The 24450-nt window shown below is 38.0% G+C and overlaps 1 pseudogene; it reads left to right on the plus strand.

Annotated features, from left to right (window-relative positions):
* Positions 1 to 9557, plus strand: part of LOC101593806 — a 43405-nt pseudogene extending 33848 nt beyond the window's left edge.
* The last annotated feature ends 14893 nt before the right edge of the window (positions 9558 to 24450 follow it).

A 24450-nucleotide genomic window follows, 5' to 3' on the forward strand; every position in this document is an offset into this window, starting at 1 on the left:
ATAGGGTTTTTCAACATGAATTCATCTTCAGTTACATGACACAGTAGCTTAACTCTGCCACTTACTGATTCACTAAATTAGTAAAACAATAAATACCTTCATGCCTCACCTTCATGATCATAAGATGTAGTGATTACTTCAACCCATTTATTATTGGTTTTGCCATGTGGGTTTATCATTACTAACCTTTCTTTATCACCAAGTTACTTAACAAAGCCAACAGATGAGAGAGTTATGCACATATCCATACTCATTTCCTGTGTTTGAATCACACCTCTTATATTTCTTTTCCAAATTTATATTATGAAATTATATATATGATACATATGTATATATACAATCTATTTTTGAACTTCTATGTCACTGTTAGATAAAATAGAAAGTAATTACATATTCAAAATTAGTAGAATAACCTAAATTAGACTATGTAAGCACATGTAAGTAGGCAGTCATTTACAATGGAATTGCATTTTATGATACTGTTTGTGGATGTATTTATGGAGCTTATGCTGTGGAGTTTTTCCTCCTATAGTAATCCAGAACAATGTAGACTTGCCAATGGAAAAATCCTACCAAAATCCCAGTGAAAGACTAAACCATTGACCTTCACTTTTTTTTTGGTGGGGGTGGGATATGGGATCTCTCTTATAGCGCAGGCTGGCCTTCAAACTCTTGATCTTCCTGCCCCAGTCTCTTGAGGATATGAATTACAGGTGTGTACCACTATACCAGACTCATGACTTTTATTCCAATGTAGTACAGTAATATATTTTAAATGTTCTTAAAGAGTGAATAAAGTTTCAGGGTCTGGCCATAAGGTTCTTTATGAACTATACTTTTAATTTTTTTATTTTTGACAACTTCCATAATTATAGACAATAAACTATGATAATTCCCTCTCTCTCTCTCTCTCACTTTTCCCTTCACAACTCCACTCTCCATCATATCCCTTCCCCCACTCAGTCTGGCTCCTTTTTTATTTTGATGTCATCATCTTTTCCTCCTATTATAATTGTCTTGTGGAGGTAGTGTCAGGCACTGTGAGATCATGGATATCCAGGCCATTTTGTGTGTGGAAGAATACATTGTAAGGAATACTACCCTTCCTTTGGCTCTTACATGGTTTCCACCACTTCTGATGCAATGGACCCTGAGCCTTGGCAGGAGTGATAGAGATGTTTCAATGCTGAGCACTTCTCTGTCACTTTTTAACACTATGTTACCTTTTGAGTCATCTCAGAGGTCACCACCATCTGAAAAGAGAAGCTTCTCTAACCAAAAGTGAGAGTAGTATTAATATATGGGTATGAACATTAAGAAAAGTGCTTACTGGGCAGTTAGATGAGCATAATGTATGCATTTAACCAGACACCAGCAGGCATTACACCCTTAGGACTTATGTTTACTCCCATCATAGGTTTTGAGTATCAGGCATGTGCTCCCTGCTGTGGAGAAGGTCTCCAGTCCAGTTAGAAAGCAGTTGTTTTCCCCATGCTACTATTGCTCATGTGGCCTGGCTGGCCAAACTTAAGGCTTGTAGTGTCCCCTGTTGTTTATCTCCACTGTTGACTTCTCTCTCTCCCATCAAGCATTTTAACATGAAGCATGGAGGAGGGCATGGGAAAGGAGCCAAAAGAAGATAATGAGAATGGGACACTGTCAAATAACTGTATGTTCATATACTAGGATAGTTTACTTTTATTGTTCTCTTTTATTTTTATTTTTATAATTAACAACTTCCATGATTGTAAACAATATCCCATGGTAATGCTCTCCCCTCCCCCTACTTTCCCCTTTGAAACTCCATTATATCCCTTCCCCCTCTCAATCAATCTGTCTTTTATTTTGATGTCATCGTATTTTCCTCCTATTGTGACGGTCTGTGTAGGTAGTGTCAGGCACTGTGAGGTCATGGATATCCAGGCCATTCTATGTCTGGAGGAGCACATTGTAAGCAGTCCTACCTTTCCTTTGGCTCTTCAATTCTTTTTGCCACTTCTTCCTCAATGTACCCTGAGCCTTGGAAGGTGTGATAGAGATATTGCAGTGCTGAGCGCTCCTCTGTCATTTCTTCTTAGCACTGTTGAGTCAGTCTCACTCTAACCCAGGTTGACGTACAACTCACGTATGGCCCAGGCTGGTATTGAACTCATGGTGATTCCTCTACCTCAGATGTTCATGTGCTGGGATTAAAGGTGTGTGCCACCACCTCTAGCTGTATTTTCATATATTAAACACTTTAATAAATTTTTTAAAAGGACCAAAGACATCCTTTATACTATTCTTCTCTATTTGCTGAGGTCCAGCTTCAGCAGGGTTGTAGAACTCGAAGAGGGTGTGTGGAGTCGGCATTATGAGGAAATGATGTGGACCAGCAGTTCAGGTGAAGCACAGTGGATGGATGCAGAGCAAAACTCTGCTTCTTTATTTATATTTTACAATACATTATCATTATTTTCTTTGCAAGCAAGACATAGCAACTTATTCATGTAGCTTCTATTTTCTAAGAAATCTTGCACAATATTCTTGGTTTCCCCTGCTTCTGCTTAACTCATGAACTTCTTATGCCATAGACATTCTGAGAATATCTTTTTTTTTAATAATTTCTCTTTAAATTTTTATAAAAATTATGTTATTTATTTATTTGAGAGTGACAGACACAGAGAGAAAGACAGATAGAGGGAGAGAGAGAGAATGGGATCGCCAGGGCTTCCAGCCTCTGCAAACGAACTCCAGACGCGTGCGCCCCCTTGTGCATCTGGCTAACGTGGGACCTGGGGAACCAAGCCTCTAACCGGGGTCCTTAGGCTTCACAGGCAAGCGCTTAACCGCTAAGCCATCTCTCCAGCCCTCTGAGAACATCTTATACAAGAGAGTCAAAGATTGAAAGCTGGTTAGTATCTTACACAGGCTCATGGAAACTAGCCAAGAGTCCTGGCAGGTAGCTCTTGTAGTAATAAGGTGTTATGCCCCTGTATATGGTAAAGATTGATTTATCCAACTAATGTTTTGCATTGATGTCTTTCCTTTAGGAGCCCAACTTTACTCTATTGTTAATTCTGAAAGTTACATATTTTGTTTTATTTCCTTGCATGGGCCCAAACAGATTACTTGAAAGATATTTGCTTTTGCTCCCTAGCATTTCAGGCCTCTTTTCTAGTAAGTCATCTGTAGGTTTAGGAAATGTGTCCATTAATTCCTGTAATCATAAGTAATGTTTCTTGAGAACAATTGGTAAGGCATGAGACATAGCATTGCAAGGAACATGTCTCACTAGGTGAAATATACATTTGTGGTGTGGAGAAATTTTGTTCATTCAAACTAGTCATAGTTTAAGGGTCCATAATCTGTTTACCTGTTTAAACATTACAGCCTCAGACATTTCCATTTAATCATTGGTGACTGTATAAACACATCTGAATTGGATTCCCCTACTACTACTGAGTAGGGGGAAATGAAAGCAAAAACAAGTAGTAATAAACTTATAGTAATTCCAAAAATTTCAAGGAAAAGATAGCAATAGTACAAACTGTCAGACAACAGGAACTCCAGGAGGTCCTGAGAAACTTCATGGCCCTGCCAAAGAATGTCTCGGGTACTGTAGCCCTGCTGAACCATGTCCCATCAGCGTCACACTCCAGAGCTGACTGTTGCTTTCATTTGGTCACTGACATCTATTCCTCTTCTTTTTGTATCTCCTGCTTTTCCTGTTCCCTGCCTTCTTCATTCCTCTCTTTTATTCACTATTTCCACATTTACCTTAAATATTTTTTTAACTTCATAGCATGTTTTGCCCTTTTCTGTTTTGTGATTATTGGTAATATATAAGTGAATGACTTATTTTAACTGTATAATTATATTTTGAGTAGTTTGTTGTTGTCTCTCTTATAGCAGTTTGTCCTCTCTTCTCTGAGTGGTATTGGATAGTAAACCCTCAAAATTAGGGTGCTCAAAATATGAACTCCAAACAGAACTGGAAGAGAAATCTAACTTACAGATGCAACATAGAAAGGCATGACACATGAAAAACAAGGCAATGTGACTTCACAACTCTGTAATTCGAAGATTCTGAAATAGGTAAAGTGCCAGGTGAAAAGTTCACTAATAAAAGTGACTGATGACCTGAAAGGGGGCAAAAAGAAGAGATGAATTCACTCTAGGACATGGAGAGGAGAGCAGACAATACCACAGAGAAGGTCAGCAAAGCAGTTGAAAACTTTATTAAATAGAGCTCTGATGGCAGCTAGTCCTTTGGAATATCAAAAGATGTCATAAATCATCTTGTCACTTATTGGAAAGAATTTCTTATTTCTGGAAAATTCAATGAAATAAGTCATTAGGTAGGATTTGTAGTCTATGCATGAACTTTCTTTTGTGACAAGACATGGGTCCAAGTGAATTTTAGTAAGAATAAGTATATACTACACTGTGAACAATAAACAGCATTGCCATTGGGTTTTTATAAACATGGTTGGTTCCCCACCCACATCTTTTTACTGAAGAGGTGGAGCCTTTATCTTGTTATCGTGGAGGGCTTCCCAGCTTCCCAGCCTACTTCAATCAACATGGGAAACTACAAAATCTTTTATAGTCATTATCAGGCTGAGGCTGTAATTCAGCTGAAAGTACATCTTTGCTTATCTTCTTTCCCTGCTATAGAAGTTACCTTCTTATTGCAAGGAAAAAAAAAAATCTGACCAGAAGCAGTTTATGGAGGGAAAGGGTTTATTTGCATTTACAGTTTTAGAAGGAAGTTTTGTCATGGTGGGGAAAACAGAGCTGAAGCAGACAGCTGCTATCACAACTTATGGTCAATGAGGGACCAACAAGAATGAACTGTAGACACTCAGTGGGGCTGGACTAACAAACTTCAATCCACTTCCAGTGACACATCTCCTCCAGCAAGGCTTTACCGCCCAAAGGCTCCATTATATGGCTTAATCACAAATACATGAGGCTAGAGGGACATTTTATTCCAACACATAGCTTAACTTTTCTACTTTGTCTATTCCTACCTTTCTGCCTTTCAGAGAGGTCAGAGGGAAAATTTCTTTTTATCTTTGATCCTCTATTTCTTTTTAACCATAAGTAAAGGAAACTTATTCTACAAATTACGTTCTTTTTTTCAAGTTTGAGGACAATTTTATTGTAGCCTCATTAATGTCTCTGACATGAGTGTATCAGTTGGAAATTCCTTTTATTTATCATTTCTTTCTTCAGTAAGTTCCAGATGCTTGACCTTGGGGTCTGGAGTATCAAATATTTCCTGGAGCACAGTCTAATCAATCCCAGTGAATAGTTGGGGAGTGAAGATTGCTGAAAACATTCTGAGAAATCCATTTATCTGTATCCTATGGGAAAAGAGACATTAACCCACAGTGATTATTTTTCTTCTCTGAAATCTTGAGCCAAGTAATTTCTCTTTATAGGTTTAATTGCATTTACTACTGAATGCAGGAGAGTTGGGGACATAAGGATCCCATACTTCTATCTGTGGCACAGAGGACAGCCTTGTCAGTCGTGCCGGTGGGGAGGAGAGAAGTGCTGCCTGCTTGAAGAAACTGGTGTTCAATGAAATCTTTTCTTTTCTTTTTTTTCATTGTGGTTGAATATGTGCTTCTATGACCTGTAAGGAGTATAGCACACACCTGATTTTGTTTGGCTATAATTTTTGATACTAGCTCTCTGGCTTCAACAACAAAAATATTGAGACACAACATAAAACACTAAAACTAGAGAGTAGAGAGATGGCTTAGTTGTTAAGTGTGCTTTGTTCACAAGAAACTAGCCAAGCTCAAATCTCCAGAACCCATGTAAACAGCTGGGCTTGGCTACACCCACATCTGTATCCCCAGCCTCACAAAAGTGAGCAGAGACCAGGCAATAACTCAGCCTTCCCCAAAATAGTAAGTTCAAGTATCAGTGAGAATCCCTGTCTTAGATGAGAGTGATGGAGTGGGGCACCTTGCATTCTGCTCCAGCTAACACAGGTAAGTGCCTCCCACTGCAGGTGAACACACTGGGCGCTGCAAGAGCTCAAACACTTGCAAAAACCATACACACACACATACACCACATTATATACACACGTACCACATTACATGCACACACATACACACAAGTAAACAAAAATCCCAAAGTAAATTAATTTGTCATAAAACTGATATTTTTCATAAAATAAAAAGAATCAGTATAATTTTAGAAGTTGCTTTCTTTTTGTTTATTTTAATTAAATTGATGTATGTTTTTAAGCTACGTGTGGTGGCTCATACCTATAATCCCAGTGCTCAGGTGACAGAGGATCAGGAGAGGATTTGAGAAAAACATAGACTAAGTTTGAATTTAGTTTCTGAGAAGAACATTTTGATAGAAAAACAAATTTTGTTGTTAGAGCCATATGGTTGTATATGAATAGAGTCTAGGTATGAGTCCTTCAAAGTAAAATTGTAAAAAAATGAAAACACAATAATAAAATCTAGATAAATGCATATGAGAGTATACTTTTCCTTGTTATTGAAATGATCATACTTAAATAGCAAAACATAAAAATTGAAGCTTTCTCCTTCCATTTCTTCAAATGTCCACTGAGGACAGTTATTACTTTTCACATATGTATTTCATGAGATCACACAAACACTGATCTATTCTATCACCTCCTTTTATTATCATCGGTTATGGCATTGAGCCATATGTGTTCAATAATGTGGCTGCGTATCTCAACATCCAGAACAGTAATATAAGTCTAGCTGTGAGCCTTGGGTTGACTATTTTAGTTTACAGAAACACTTGAGGGATGGTATACCCTTACACTATTGATCCTGTCTCACCAACTTCTCAAATACTTATTTCTCAAGGCTCATCCTTATCTCCAAGTGTAATACATTCCTGGCTTCTTCATAAGGTTTTCTTCTTTCTTTTTATTTAGTACACATCCACTGTTCCCTTTCTTGTTTTTAAACCCCTCTCTTCTCTGATTTTTTTTTTTTCACCTACATTATCCTTGGGCATCAGCATAGTTTCTCTCTGACAAATACTACTGCTGTGTTTGCCTCATTAGGAGTTGGGATATAAGTAAGTGTACATGGGGACAAAGGAAAAGTGATCATTGCTGGTATTGGGCAAAATTATTGACCAAATAATTAATTAGAACTTTCCCTGGTAAGAGTGGCATTAGACAGGTGGCCTTGCATAGGCTTGTGGAAGCTAAGCATCCTCTCATAAAGAACACAAGATTTAAGAGAAGAGCAGGAGAATCAGACTCATTAATTAGAACTTTCCCTCGTAAGAGTGGCATTAGACAGGTGGCCTTGCATAAGCTTGTGGAAGCTAAGCATCCTCTCATAAAGAACACAAGATTTAAGAGAAGAGCAGGAGAATCAGACTCATGAATTTGTATCAGACATTTTTTCATATCAGTACTACTGAATACCTCACAGAAACAACTGAAGGGAGGGAAGATTTATTTAGCTTCATAGTTTCAGAGGTATCAGTGTATTATAGAGAGAGGATAGCACTCTGGAGCAGTTTACTTCATGGTGGGCCAGGAATCAAAGAATACAGAAGGAAACCAGGGCAAAGATACAGCCTGTAGGAATCATGTCTTCCAATAAGGCCTCACCTACTACATGTCACTAGCTCTGAATAATGTTATATTATGAATCCATCAGTGAGTGATTAATCCACTCATTCTGGCATAGCCCTCATGTTCTAATCATCTCTGAAGACACACTCAAACACACAACTTATGTGGGCTTTACTAATGTAGGTATTTCTTAGTCCAATCAAATTGACAAGAATACAAATTGTAAATTCAAACTCCCAAGTCTATTTAAAGGGCTGGAAAACATCTTTCTGCTATGAGCTGCTTTGTGAGGAAGACAGAACAAAGAATGGGAGTTAAAATTAATGTAATTACTATCTGTAAAAGTCTTGGCCTTTTCCATGGGGAAACAAGTACAGTTATGTTTGTAACATCTTTTAGACATGCAAAGAGAAAAGAGTCACATAATTGTGAAAAATGTAAATTAATAAGTTGTTTTGTACTCAATTCATAAAATTAAATTTTTCTCATACTATATACCAAAATTACTTTTCCAAAGAATTAAGGATTTAGGAGACTGGAGAGATATCTTTGTGGCTAAAGTGTTTTCTTGAAAACATGAGGACCTAAGTTTTATAGCCAACACCCATGTAAAAAAGCCAGGTGTGCTGGCACATGCCTATAATCCCTATGCTGTCGAGACAGAGACAGATAGATGCTTGTGGTTTGCTGGCCAGCCAGTACAGCCTAACTGGTGAGCTATAGAACAATGAGATTAGCTGTCTCAAAAAGAGGTGAGCTGTGTGCAAACATGCACATAAGTGTGTGCCCCATACACATAATGGCACATGCACACATATGAGCACACACCATACACATGATATATTCAATTTCCTTCCAGAGAAAGGGTCCTTGCAGTGACCACCATACAACACTCAGAAACCCCTCTTGGAGAACTAACAAGTAAGCATGACTTGGCTTCTTTCTGAAGAACACAAGCTCTTCTGAGGATTTGGAGAAATTAAGGCTGCAAGACCAAATCACTGAGGGAGCAACATGATTCAAACAGCTAGCTGCTTTTGGCCATTGTGAGCTAGAAATTCAGTACCTTTCTCCCTATCCTGAAGCATAGGCGGCACAACTGGGACACCCTACATGTATTCCTTCTGCTTAAAATACACACACACACACACACACACACACACATGCACGCATGCACGCACACAAACCAAACAATACTCCACCAGCACATGGTCCAGTGTGTGTGGAAACACACACCTGGTGATGACATACATCACAAGGACTCATTCTCTTTGTTTGAAGTAGACGGCAAGAAAACCAAGCTCTACTGCCCAAACCTATGACTTTTGGCCAAGTTTTTTCTGTGCCATAAGATATTCGATGGAGTATGGCTCTCCATTCATCTATTAGGTCCTGTCTCATTAAAATCAGTGTGTGCCTGTCAAGTACCTGAGCATTCTTGTTCTACATTAAGACAGAAGTGGACAATGCTGACTGTCATCTGACTGAACATTTTGCTAAGGAGAATTCCTTCCTCATCTATAATGTATCCTGTATCCTTTCTGTGCCTCAGTATGTGCTATAAGGGCTGTGGCAAGTTGCTCATTGATTTCAGTTACTTACTTTCCAAGGTTTGAAGAAAAAGTTGGCTGATCACAATGTCCACTCCCTTATCTGGTGCTCATTAGCTATCAGTTACTGGAAAGAAGTGCTTCTCCATTACCTGCATAATTTCCAAGGTAAACTGATTTCTAGCAAATAAATGAGCCAGTTGATGGCTGCAAATCACAAGGATATTGTCAGTACTCTGCAAGCCCTTCAGATGCTCAGGTACTTGACAGGCACACACTGATTTTAATGAGACAGGACCTAATAGATGAATGGATTAATAGAGGATTAAATGAATGGATTAAAAGAGGCCCAAAGGTCCAACTCCAGTAAAACTATGGATTCAAGCTTCTGACAATGGACCGTTTCCAAGGGTCACTGGAAGTGACCTGTAATTCTGACCTAGAGAGGCCCAGTAGAAGGAATGTATACACTATGGATCTGTCATTTCTGTTGCTGCAGAGATTGTCAAGTCCAGTTTCCTTTGGGAAGACCATCCCCCCCCCCCAAAGACTGCCCTGGCTTTGATGTTCGTGCTCACTATAAATGCGGGTTCTGAGGAGCTTTTTCTGTTTCAGCCAGATTGCCTGGATGGATGTGCATTAAGCCCAAGTGCAGATCTCACAGCACTGATCCCAGAAGTTCTGTTATAGTACTGCACCTGTCTGGCTCCTGGCTCCCTGCACATGCTCTGTAGCACCATGAGGTGTGGTGTCCTCATGTCCTCTGAACTTTGTAGGAGTGCTTCTTCTTGCCTGATGAGCAAACCTCCAAATGTAGCTACCACCAAAGAGACCTCTCTATTTACTGTTTATACACAGGGTTTGTGGAGGGGTAGGGAGGAGACACCCCTTATGAGTATGTGTATCTACTGGAAAAGGGTCCATTTACCTTGGATTTCATCTTAATGCAACTTTTTTCCATCAATTTTTATCAAAAGATTTGCTTTTGATCAGTCTCAGGCTGACTAGAGCCAAGTACTTCTGAAGTTTCCCTGAGGATTAGTTTTGCTAATAACATCTAATCTCTTTTAATAAGATACAAGGAGGAATAAGAGGTGATAAGTCCATGTTTTCACTGAGTTCACCTGTGGGCACTGAGTAGTATCTTTTTGCCTCACTAGAAAGTGCCCAACAGTTAAAGTCTTCTTCTTTCTCTAATCCCTGCCCTATTTTCCATTTGCAGGCACCAAAATAATCTGCAGGTCTCTCTTTCATATAACATGTTAAGTGGTCAATTATTTTGCAAAACCTTTGTCCCTGCCTACACCAGTATAAGACACCTACACTTCCACATAAGTTTCTTTGATTTTGTCCGAGCATTCTGGGAGAAGTGAAAAGTCATTGAAAATGACTTCTGTGTCTCACTCAGCCCATGACTCAGCAAGGCAGAGAAGCAGCACAGTTACTAAGTTTTCTTTTCTTTCCTTTCCTTTCCTTTCCTTTTCCTTTTCCTTTTCCTTTTCCTTTTCCTTTTCCTTTTCCTTTTCCTCTCCTTTCCTTTCCTTTCCTTTTCTTTTTGTAATTTATTTGAGAAAGAGGGAGAGAGGGAGGAGAGAGAGAATGGGCTCACCAGGCCTCTAGCCACTGCAAACAAACTCCAGACACATGTACCACCTTGTGCAGCTGGCTAACGTGTGTACTGGGGAATTGAATCTGGCTCCCAGGCAAGCACCTTAACCACAAGCCATCATTCCAGCCATGCTTTTCTTTTTAACAGTACTTCCCACTCCTTGGATCCTCCAAGAACGATTACTGAATTTCCTTTTTGAGATTTGCCACCATTCTATTCTCTGACCTCCTGCTTTTAGTGGTATTCACATGGAGAAAGAAACGTTCCCTTTAGTTTGTCCCTGGTCCATTATATAACCTGCTGTCTTGGGGCAGCTTTTGATGCCTGACAAGTCACTCTTCCAACTGTGTCTCCTTCAGCATTGCTATCTCTGTGGTGCTCTCACCATAATCGTAGCACTGGCTCTTTGTACCTTTCTCTTGTCATATTTATACTCTACTTACATTCCCTGTGGGTTAGGGGAAGCTGATTTTAATCAAGAACAGTGGCAGCTTTCCTCCACTTTCGGTATTACTGTTAAAATTTATCCAAAATCAACTTTACTGGGGTTTTCTTAAAGGGTAAAGGCCTTTTATAGATGCTAAATGCTTCCCTATGTATGGAGAATTTTACTACTTACTATTAAATAATGCATGTTCTCTGCCAAAAATAAATATTTGGGGCTGAAGAGATGGTTTAGTGGTTAATGCATTTGCCTGCTAAGCCTACGGACCTAGATTTATTTCCCCAGAACCCATGTAAGCCTGATACACAAGGTGGCACATGCATCTGGAACTTGTCTGCAGTGGCTAGAAGCCCTGGATCAATCATCCTCTCTATCTGCCTCTTTCTCTCTCTTTCTCTAATAAATAAACAAAATCAAATATTTTTTAAAAATTTAAAAAATAAAGATTTAATGTAAAATTCAAGCAAGAGAAATAGAAGAAAATATAAAGAAATATTCAACTAATCAGGATTGGAAAACACTTCTAGACATAAAACAATGGTGAACAGATAAGAGAAAGAAATTTAAACCCTTTTATATAAAACATAAAATGTATATTTGTGGTAAAAATTGTATACTTATGATAAATAATGTGGACCAAAGTGTACACAACCTTACTATAAGACATGATACCATGATTAAATCAAACTAAAAATCTCAGAAGCAGAATAACTAAAATGTAAAAAAATACAAGGAGAATTTCACTGTTAATACATAGGGATGATAATAGGTAAGGAAATAAATAAAACTGAATGCTTTATTTGTTAAACAAAATTGTCAGCATTTCAAACAATAGTTCTTAGTGTTGGCAAAGGTGTAATTTCACTGTCATAGAGAATATAATTTAGGGCAATAGCTTTTTCTTATAGCCAACTGTATTTGTAATAGCCAGTGTGGTACCTTGTATAATACATGTTCAATGCAAATTTGTTGAATAAATGAACATTGAACAAATCTCTTTGAAAATAAGTACAAAGTACCTTAAAATGTCACAGGATTTTCCATTAGTTCCAGTTTTGAAGAGTGTTCTTGATAAAAAACAATTTTTGCAAATTCTTTAGAAGTGAAGTTGTAACTAGTAATTAATTTTGTCAAATAGTAATGTAGGAAAAAGCAAAGAAAAGATATTGTAATTCTCACAAAACTCTTTTTGTAAAGTTGCAGAGTGAAATTAGTGGTGGCAGACAGTGCATTACTGAGCTGACAGAAATTTAATTTTCTACAGCAAACATGTCTAATACATACAATTTGTATAACAAGTTAATAAATCTCTTTTTAAAAATATTTATTTATTTGCAAGAAGAGAGCAAGAGAGAGGGAGGAAGGGAGAGAAAGAGAATAGGCACACTAGGGCTTCTAGCCACTGCAAACTAACTCCAGATGGATGCATCATTTTGTACATCTGGCTTTACATGGGTACTGGGGAATGGAACCTGATTTGTCAGGCTTTGCAGGCATGCACATTAACCACTGGGAAATCTCTCCAGCCCTAAACTCAATCTCTTAAAATAAAAATGTAAACCAAGATTTTCAGCCTTAAGGATAATGGCTATGCAATATCACCTACACTGCTTAGGTGATAAACAAGAATCTTTGCTCTTATAAAGAGTACTGCATAAAGTCTTTTTGTCCCATCTTAGCAAACCATCTACACAAATTCAAAGAACAAGATGTGTGGACATAATGGAAATTGGATGTCCAACCTAAGCTTTTATTTAAAAAAAATGGTATCTGATTAAAAACATTTTTAATCTGTTTTCTGTTGAAAACAAAGTGCTGCCTATTACTATGTTTTATTTATTTATTTATTTGAGAGCAAAAGAGAGAGAAAGAGGCAGAGAGACAGAAAGAGAGAATGGGCGCACCAGGGCCTCCAGTCACTGCAAATGAACTCCAGACGCGTGCACCCCCTTGTGCATCTGGCTAACGTGGGTCCTGGGGAATCCAGCCTTGAACCAGGGTCCTTAGGCTTCGTAGGCGAGCACTTAACCTCTAAGCCATCTCTCCAGCCCTACTACTATGTTTTATGCTAATTATACTCTGAAGATTTTCTAATAAATATTCTGTTTACCTATGACCTATAGCTTTAAGTGAAGTTATTAACAGTATGAACAGAGAAAATTCAAAGTATGAGCTTATTTTATAATTCCATAACTGTAAGTACAAACAGACACTTATTATAAGAATTTGCATCATAAAATTATTCATAATAATAATAGCTACATAAAAGAAACATTAATTAAAATATTAAATACAACAGGATAGACTGTTTTGAGGACATTTAAATTGCAGTTAAAAATATTTAAAGGCATGAGTGCATTCTACAATATCCTATATTATTGTAAATACTGTGAATAAAATAATATAAGAATTATATATGGGATGATCACATTTTTTATATGTAGATGAAAAACAGGATGCAAACACACTAACTAACCAGGAACTATATCCAGAGAGCATTATAAATATGTTTGATCTTTATTTTATTTGACTTTTTGCATATTCAAAAATGTCAATAATGAGAGCACTGTATTTTTACAATAATTTTTGTAGTAGTTTTGTTCGTATCTTCAAAATAATGAGTTTACCTTAGATGTGAAAATTAGGACAGTTCAAAGAAGAAATGATGTGAAGAAAGAAGCCCTATAATGAATATACACAATAATTTTACTAAAATTAGAAATATAACACAATAAAAGAGTATATATTATTAACTAGCTATGTACATCTCATTTGGAAAGTACAGAGTTACCTGGGTTTGACATGAAAGAGCATTCATGTCTTATGCACTTTGTCTTGTACAAATTAGATTATTAGCAGATAGGACAATGCACTGAGTTTAACTTTCTTACTGCTTAATAAAGAGGTTAGGCTATGGCTAAAACCAGAGCTTCCTAATCTGGACATAAACTTGTAAAATTGTGATTACATGTACAACAGGCATTCTTTTTATACATAATATTTGAATATTGTGGTCTGGGTTAGGAAGGGGAGAACAGAATTTGAACACTCACAACTTGCATTAAGAACATAACTCTCATTCCTCATAGAACTAGAAAAGTAATTCTGTATTCATATGGAACATGACTGTGGATAGCTGAAGCAATGCTAAGCAGAAGGAGCACTGCTGGTATTATCACATGAATTATACTGTAGTGACAAAGATTGCACAGCTCTAGCACCAAGAGCAGACACATAGACCAATGACCAGAATAGAGGGCCCAGACATAATACCACTTAGCTATGGACACATAATTTTTGGCAAAAGTGTCAAAAACATATATGAGGGATCTGGGGAGATGGATCAGCAGGTAATGTGTATGCTGTATAAGCATGAAAGCCTGAGGTTGGATCCCAATTGCTTGTGTAAAATGCTGGGTGTGGTGATACATGCCTATAATCCCAGTGCTGGGGAGGAAGAGATGGATACCCTAGGGCTCACTGGCAATTACTCTAGTAAAATTGGTATTATAGGTTCAGGTAGTGACCAAGTCTCAAAGACTAAGTGGAGAGAAATTGAAGAAGACTATCAATGTAACTTCTGCCCTCCACACACATGTGCACACATGTATACATGCACCTGCATATATATGTACACACACGTACTCATAGGTATGCATACAGTTGACATATATATATCTGAATATACACTAACACACATGCACACCACACATGAATTAAAAAAATAACATGCACTGGAAAACATCCAATTCAGCAAATGATACTGGCAAAACTGCATATCCACTTGCAGAAAGATAAAATAAAATCCATATCTTTGACCCTGTTCACAAATCAGTTAAAAATGGATCAAAGGCCTTTATTTAAAACCTGAAACACTAAAACTGTGTGGAGAAAAGCATTAGGAAACCACTTCAAGGTATTGTCATTGTCAAGAACTTTCTGAATTGGACTCCAATATCACAGGAAATAATCTCAAGAATTGACCAATAGCATTACATGAAATGAAAAGTCCTCTGCATAGCAAAGGAAACTGTCAGTGGACTGAGAAGACAGCTGAAAGCATGGGAGAAAATCTTTGCTAGCTATACTTCAGATGGGTGAATAGTATTTAGAATATGTAAAGAACTAAAAAGCTATGTATACAAAGAAACCAAAACCTACCAATCAATAAATGGGTTAAAAACTGAACAAACAACTAAAGAAAAACTATAAATGCCCACAATTATTTTTTAAAAATGTCTAACAACATCCTTAGTCAATAGGGTTTGACTAAGAATTAAAACAAGTTTGAAAGACATATTCCTCTAGTCAGAATGGCTACATCAGGAGGATGTACAACAACAAATGAAGATTGAGAAAAAGGAGAACCTTTCTTAGTCACTCATTGTGGGAGTGTGAACTGGTACAACCATTACAGAAATCAGTACAAAGTTTTCTTGAAAAATTAAAAATAGAGCTACCATCTAACCCAGTTATAGTAGTCCTGGACATATGCCCAAAAGACTCTAATTTCTACCATATAGATAATTGTGCATCAGGGTTTATTACTGATGAATTCACAATAGCAAGAAAATGGAATGAGCCTAGATATCTATCAACAGATGAATTGATAGTGAAAATATAACACATATACACAATGGGATTTTATTCAGTCATAAATACCCTTATATTATCAAATTTTCCAGAAAGGGAATGGATATGGAAATTATCATATTAAGTAAGGTAACCTTAGTTGATAAGATTAACCAACTCAGTGAAAATCACCATAGAAATAATAAACTTTGTTTAATGCTTACATTGTGTGAAGAACTCTTGTAGTAATTTGCAAGTAAACAAGTGCATAGTGTGAATAAGATAGAAAGATAGGGCCACTCAATGTTGTATGCAGGTGAAAAGTTTGGTAGGAGCTCAGTGGTATGAAGGCATGTGCCTCACATCAGATACCAAAGATTACATGTTGAACTAGGGTGATGGAAGAACCTTGGGAAACTCTTACCACTTCATAGTCTTCCTAGGTTGATTGACCTATAAAACAGGAATGATACTCACAGGAAAGTGACTACTGTCTATCAAGTATACCCAAGAAAGCTGTTTAAAAAAATCTATAAGCATAAGGTATTCTTGCTGTTACCTTCATGATCTGACATTTGTTTTGGTCAAAGAAGCCTTTGACTAGTTTAAAGATGGCTGAAAAGAAATGAGATGACATCAAAGTCCACCTTGGATTTTGCTACACAGCAGTCTCGTGTGAGTGAATGCATAACTAAAAAATTGATTGCAAGAGAAGAATGTAGAAAAGAGGAAAGAAAAGAACTTGTATGAACACAGGATGTGTTTTGTGGGAAGAGGATTTTAAAGGACAACTGGAGATTTAAGGTCAAGGGAGCCAGAGGAAGCAGGTCTTACCTTCATGTTCAGGATGGTCAAATGCTTCTAATGAAACAGGATGGGGAACACACCAAAGCTGCAACTATGGGTAATTCTTAATGAGTGGTTAGGGTTGCAACTCAGTGAGTGTGAAAGTGAGCCAGAGGAGATTTGAAGGAGAGGAGAAGCTTTTCAGTGTGTTCATAGGGGTACAAGGAAGAGTGACAGGCTGAGTGAAGTAAGAGTTTACTCGGGACTGCAGAACATTAGCACATATACAGATGAAAGAATCAGCCATCATAGAGGCCAAAATTACAGGTGGTAAAAATGAAAGAAGTTATGAGAAAAGCCTGGTAGCCATATGAAGCAAGTGACATGTTTGAAGGCCAGAGCTGGAAAGAGCAAAAACATTTCTTCTGAGACAAGAAGGAAAGAGAAGAAAACTGGTACTGGTATTTTTAGGTGACAGACAGGTTGGTACTTCTCATGTCAGAGCCTCTGTAATCACAGTGCAGTTGCTACACTGCAGCAATAGGCTGTGACAAAGTCGGAGAAACCCAAAGTTTGTGGGGGATGTTTTAGTAACCATCTACAGATGGGCATGAATGTTATCATGAGAAAATTAAATGGAACTTAGAAGAAACTGACATAAAAATTAAGGTGTAGTCTGAAAATTGATAGCAGAAATTATATTTGTTGATATTTCTAGATCTTTGTAATGGTGTCTTTATTGAAGTTTTGTCCCTATCATGAAATGAAAGGCAGCTGTTTATCAGGGTTCTGATGAACTACAGTTTATCAGTGAGTTCCAAGGTATCTTTTTAAGATTTTTTTAAAAAAGTTTTGTCATTGTCATCTGTAGTTTGATATTGCTCCAATCTCTGTGACAAGCAGTTTTGTTGGTTGGAATTCCAACTGTATGCAGGTTACCACTGGAAAGTTCATAGCTTGTCAGAAATACTAAATACTTTTCCTCTGTGTAGTTATGTTCTTTTTGTGAAGTTGAAATCCCTCTCTACATGGGAAAGGATCTCTATTTTCAATGTGCTTTACTATTCATTGTACAAATGAGAAGTAGAAAATTGCTGCACAAATGAAGCTATAATTGTCCTTTTAAAGTTTCCCAGTTATCTATGAATTTCATGTTACATTTTAGATTTCAAACTTTTACTTTTGTGTCAAATGGAAACTCTGCTGGTTTATTCATCATTTTGTATGGGCTCAATGCAGATAGTGTGTGATGTTATGTTTTCTGTCTGTGTTATTGATTCTAGTCCACATAGATTCTGTACACATTCTGTAGGCTAGGGAAGAAATGAGTTCTACCTACTTCAAGCAAATATCTTCTTGACTTATCAAGGATAAATTCCTTCCTCATTCACAGAAATCGTGCTCCATCTGCCTGGAATTTTTCATGGGTTTTTCTCGATGCCCTTCACAGTGTGATTCATGAATTTGCTATAACATTCTTAAGCTTTCTAACATACATCCATCTAATCGAAGTTGATATTTATTTCTACTCAACTAATGCTGATCATTTCTGTGTGCTACTTTAGCACTTTCTGAGTTGCACCAAAGTATTTGTTTAATATTTGAGTTTGGAAGTCAGAAAGCTCCTATAGAGCAAAAATGGTTAGTATCCTACAGACCTTTGGGTCTTTAGCACTTAGCACTGAGCCAATACTCTATTAACACAGCTAACACATGGCTGAGTGCTACAGTATTCCTTAAGCAGGCTCAATGGAAAACAGATCCTTCAAGATATTCCATGAAAAATGGATTTTGTTGTCTTAAATAAGTATGTGAGAGATTCAATATTCCCAGTGCCTCCTTGGGGATTTCATATGTAAAAGACTCAGAAATGGCATAAATAAATCTTAATTTTACATGACCACTATTCCCCACACTTTTAAAAATAAGATACTAACTTTCACCATCTCAGAGAACTCTAGCAAAAAATAGTGAAATTTTCTATAAAAGTCCAGAAAGGTGTCCATTAGGAGATGTAAGTGCATGCACTCTCCATCCATGAAATGTCTGAAATTCTATCATCTACAACAAATGTGAATCCAGAGGATAGTATGTATAGCACTGAAAGAAAAATCCTGCATGATTTACTCACATGTAATAGATATTATAGAAGTTTAGAGCAGAATGGTGGTTACCAAAGGCTGGGGAGGAGGCTACCAAGGAGGAAGAATGGGAAAATATTGGTTAGTTGGTGGAATGCCACAGGGAGTTAGAGTGAGTAAGTTCTGGTATTCTTTTACACATTATGGTAGTAGTACCTAACAACAATGTATTGCATATTTCCAAATATCCAAAGGAGAGGATTCTGAATGTTATCACAAAAAAATAATAAATGGCTAAGGCAATGTACATGCTAATCACCTTGGTTTGATCATTCTACAATTCATATACACATCAGAACTGTACTCTGTAAATATGCACAAGTATTGTGTGCCATTTAAAATAAACAAAGCAGCCACATGGTCTATGTTGCCTCCAGTCAAAGTGTCATTGTGGCAGTGTGGTCTTGGGAAAATAGCCTCAGACCCAGAGTCTGCTGCAGTCACCTTCTCAGAGCATCAGACTAGGAGCATCATATGGGAAGAAAGGCTTTATTTCAGTTTCTAGAGGAAGTTTCATCATGATGGGAAAAGAGAGAGAGACAGAGAGAGAGAGAGAGAGAGAGAGAGAGAGAGAGAGAGAGAGAGAGAGTGTCAGGCATCACACCTCCACAGAAGCAGGGAGGAAGTAGAGAAAGTAAACCCTGTATGTCAACCGTCAACTGTTTTCTGAGCATGCTCCTCATACTTCTACAGTTATGTTGCTCAGCAAGGCTAGGGCTTATCAAAGCTGCACATAGGCCATTATTTCCAGTGAAATTAATTTGCTCAGAACTTTTCTCTTGAGGTCATTTGAAGGTAGACACAGAAAACCTTCCTGAACAAACTAGGGTGCAGCTATGGAGATCCAGGATGTGCCTCTTGTTTCTGAATGACACATGTGGAAACTTTTAGAGCTCTGCCTTGGGGGAGACTTCACATGTTGCACTGATTTCAATTTCTGGTAAAGCGAGATGAAAAGAAAGCCTAGGGCACAAAATCATTTTGAGTAGCAGAGCAGCTTTATTATGAAGAAAACAGTACTGCCTTAGTGAATGGATATTAGCCACACCAGGGCAAGGGAATCCTCTAGACAGACTTCATGTCAAGTTGATTTAACCAAACTAAAATGAGCCACTTAGTTGCATTTTTCAATTTGTGCACCTGTTTGCTAGTCAAAGTATTTTTGGTGGGGGGTAATATATACCTCTCAAATACTTATGATTTATTTGCAGTATTAAGGCAAAATTTTCAATGAGAGCTAAATTCTTAATTTTGTTTTCTTCTTTTTGAGGTAAGTTCTCCCTTGAGCCCAGGCTGACCAGGAATTCACAATGTGGTCTCAGAATAGCGTGGAATTCACAATGCTCCTACCTCTGCCTCCTGAGTGCTGGGATTAAAGGTGTGCACCACCACACTCAGCTCAATTCTTAATATTTTTTTTTAAATTTTTTTTTGGTCATTATTTATTTATTTATTTGAGAGCGACAGACACAGAGAGAAAAACAGATAGAGGGAGAGAGAGAGAATGGGCGTGCCAGGGCTTCCAGCCACTGCAAATGAACTCCAGACGCATGCGCCCCCTTGTGCATCTGGCTAACGTGGGACCTGGGGAACCGAGCCTTGAACCGGGGTCCTTAGGCTTCACAGGCAAGCGCTTAACCGCTAAGCCATCTCTCCAGCCCTCAATTCTTAATATTTTTAATCTGTAAATTTATAGATTTGTTTTGTTTTGTTGTCATCTTGCACTGAAAATTCTCTAACTTAATGTTTCATATTGACTCTGAGTCTTTTTCTCATCAAGAATTTTCCAGTCTTTTTCTGCTTGAAAATATATGTACTGTAAGTTAAAGTAAAAAATGAACTGATTTAATTATTTTCTTCTCAGAGTTCTAGTCTTCACTGTGCTCACTTATTCCTTCTCACTGACAGTACTTGCTGTCTATTTTAAGATTAAACCATCGTTTTCCCTTTTTGGGGTGTGCCCGTGGGCAGAAGAGAGTCTTCTACCTAACAGAAAGCCCTTCCAGAGCCAGCAGGATAAAGAAGAGCATGTGGAAGTAGGAAGTAGGAAGTAGGAAGTAGGAAGTAGGACTAGCTGTGGGTTCAGCAGGCTTGGGAGAGGAATAAGAGAGGGTCATGGGAGTAAATATGATTAAAGTATGTTATATACATGTATGAAATAGTCAGAAATAAATAGAACAAGAAAATAAATGAAAAAAGGAAATAAATAGAACAAGATATGAGGGCCAAGAGGGTAGTTTAGAGGTGGGTGTTTACCAGCATACACCAGGCTCCAAATTTGTTTTCCAAGACTGCAAAACCAATAAGCCCCTGCAAGAACCACAGGTGGGGGGAGAGAGGCAGACTGATGTGTGTGTGTGTGTGGGGGGGGTGAGGGCCAGGGTGATCTGAGCTGACCTTGCCATATACCACTCTCTTGTGAAAGGTGATTCTATCTTATGTCTTAAATCACGATGAACCATATTTCACCTCTTCCTCTTTTGAGGATTGGAGAATTCAAAAGTGTTCCACACTGCCCACCACCTTCCTTGGGCCTGTGGGTTGGAAGGCGTAACTTTTCTTTTATAGAATCTCGGGGAAAAAGTGACTCCGTGCTAAGGACAGATCTCCTTCTGGTCTCAACACCAACACCTCTCTTCTTCTTTATTGCCTCCTGCCACATTGGCTAAAATCAACATTCGTTTTTAAAAATTCATTTTATTGATGATTTTAATACATGAATATATTATAACTTGATTGTATTACTCTCCTTTGGTCTCTTGTTCACTCTTTTCTGATTTGTTGTTTGTTTTTGGTTTTTAGGCAGGGTCTCACTCTAGCCCACTCTGTAGCCTAAGCTGGCTAGTCTGTTCTTAAACTTGCAAAGATCTCTCTACCTCAGCCTCCCAAGTACTGGTGTTGAAGGCAGGTGCCACCCCCAGGCAGAAATGGCTTCCCAGGCATGGGCTTCACCACTTCCTTCCAGGAGAGGACTCTGAGACTCTGGACAGACGCTGAATTTTGCAGCGTCAGCTTTTCATTTGTAACATGGAGTCTAGTTTCCTACAGCCCCAGAGCAATCCATGGCTCCGTTTTCCACCTTCCTGTAGTTGTGATATTTGCCCCCACTCCTTGCTCATTACATGCTGCTTGCTCTAAACGCTTGCTGTGACACAGGCTGTCACCTTCCTCCTCATTTTTTAAAACCTTCTTTCTACTGTACCCCCACACAAAATCTTGTCCCATGGGATACAAACTTTATGTTTTTACCTATACCAAGGTGTTCTGTTCATGGAAACATGAAACTTCAACATTACTACTAAGAAGCAAAGTGAAGCATAAAGAACCAGAAAAATGTGTGGGAAAAAGTCTGGCCTAAAGATTATCATACCACAGACATTTGGGCAACTTGGGAGGAGAACTTCAAGAAGCCAGGATGTGGTGTAGAGTCAAGAGAAACACCTGAGTGTTTAGAAGATGACTGTGGGATGCTGTAAATTTGCTATGCATAAGTTGAGAAAAATATGGGCACTTAACTCAAAGAAGTTTTTATTTTGGGTAGAAATAGCTTAAAATGAATCTAAGCTGCAACTAGGGAAGAAAGTTGGCTATTAGGAAATATTTTCCTTTCTCTCTGACATATTTATAAAAATATCTTCTTTTACTGCTAATTTTAAAGTATAGAACAAGAATATTAATGTAGTGAAGACTGTCAAGGAAAGGCATGTTGGCCAAAATAATGATCAGCTATTAGGTGTCCAGCATAATTAGTAGAAGATGAAAGCATTTTGGGCTTCTATCAGTCATGAAATCACAAAAAAGACAGCATTTTGCTTGTCTTTCTTGCATTTCAGATCTGTGAGGAAGACTGAAGCTGTAGCAATTTTTTGCATAGAAATCAGTGGATCCTTTTTCTTTCCAAATTTAGTTCAGAAAAAAGCTCATGAACATTAGCTAGTAAACATTGGTTTTGCACATTTACTACATGTATTTTTTTTTTTTTGCCTGTGTAGGTTTGTGCATGTTCATGTGTAAGAGCCATTTTTGTGTGTGTGCATATGTGAGCATGCATGTGGAGGTCAGAGCATGCATGTGCAAGTGTCATCCTCAGGAATGCTGTCTTCCTTTTTTGAGACAGGGTTACTCACTGGCCTGGAGTTCACCAATTAGGTTAGGCTGGCTAGTAAGCGAGCTCTATGGATTGCCTGTCCCCTCCTCCCCAGAGATGGGATCACAAGAGCACACCACTACACCTGGCATTTTTATGTACATTCTAGGGTTATAACTCAGGGCATCATGAATGTAAGGCAAGCACTTTACTGGGTAAGCTGTCTCTCCACTCACAATGTGTTATATTTGTTTTTCAAGTTTGGGCTTTGTGAACAGTTTACTTTGACACTAGGGAATGGCATTATTGAGTATGGGCATTTTCATCAAGAGAACATTACCCCTGTGCAGAACCACAAAAATGCTCACCCTAAAGTAAAACTCATGAAAAACATTTCATTTTCTACTTTATTTCTGTGTGACAGAGCCTAAAAATACATGCAGAAAAGCATAGGAAACAAAGACTTGCCTTTATGAAAATGTCTTACATATATTTATTTACATGAATTTCAACTTTCCATTTGGTTTGGATAGAACAAAGAATCAAAAAGCACAACCCTTTGACATTCCACTCCCCTCTAATTAAACCACTGACAGAGTATGGTATTTCCCATCACATAGTAGTAATATTATGTAACAAAATTTGAGGAATGATCATTAGTATGAAGGTTTATTTGTATTCTCTGCATGTTATTTACACAAAAACCTCATTTATTCTATATAGCTATTCATAATTGGGAAATATGTGTATGATGGTGGTGAGAAACATAAAAATGGAAATTGGGGTTACCTTAATTCTTCCTTTTTAGTTCTTAAATGTTTTGAAGTGCTGAGCTACAGTTAATTGGAGAATTAATGATGAAATCTAGAACTTGTCTTACAAGTTGGCCATACTCACAATTAAAACCAGAGCAGGTAGAGTGGGAATGGGCCAGCAAAACCCAGGCATTGTCAACAGTTGCCCTACGAGCACATAAGCGCTGTCTATGGGCAGGAAGGACGTTTGTGGTTTCCTGCTTCAGGATGCACCGAGTTATTTCAGAAGTGAGCTAGCTCACTTTATAAAGACAAACTGACCTAATAACTGGAGTGGGGCCTAGTGTAAACTTCTAACCTCATAAGAAGGTTGTCTGGTGGAAGAGGGCAATGTGTTTAACAATGCAGTTTCGACATATCTCAAAGCCTTGCATGGAATCCACCTTAGGCACTTCCAGGCAAAGTACTGGAGCCCAAGAACTATGATGGTTCTGAATCCAACTATTGTATGGAAGAGGCTTCAAGGTTTCTCAAGGCTGTATGTCCAAGTGTCATACAAAAGTGTCTTCAAGACTTCTCCAGGCTCTGCGTCCCACTGTCATATAAAAGAGTCTTCAAGACTTCTCCAGCTGAGAGTCAGTCAGTGGCTTGGAGGTTCTAAGGTACATCTATGTGTTGACCAGCAGTGGTAGTTCAAAGGAGTTTATGCATTCGGACAGGATAGAGGTGCCATGATTTGTTTCTGCACGATGCTTATACACTGTAAGTTGTAGCTGGTGGTAGGCAGGTGGAAAAATATTTGAGAGCAAGACTATGTTCAGCAGAAAATTGCAAATCCCTCAGGAGTTGTGGATTGAGTGCAGTGGAAATTCTCGGAGTGAAGAAAGGGCCAGCTAAAAGAAGCAATGAAAATTCCATTGAAG

Source organism: Jaculus jaculus, chromosome 10, assembly GCF_020740685.1.
Source record: "Jaculus jaculus isolate mJacJac1 chromosome 10, mJacJac1.mat.Y.cur, whole genome shotgun sequence".
Lineage (NCBI taxonomy): Eukaryota > Metazoa > Chordata > Mammalia > Rodentia > Dipodidae > Jaculus > Jaculus jaculus.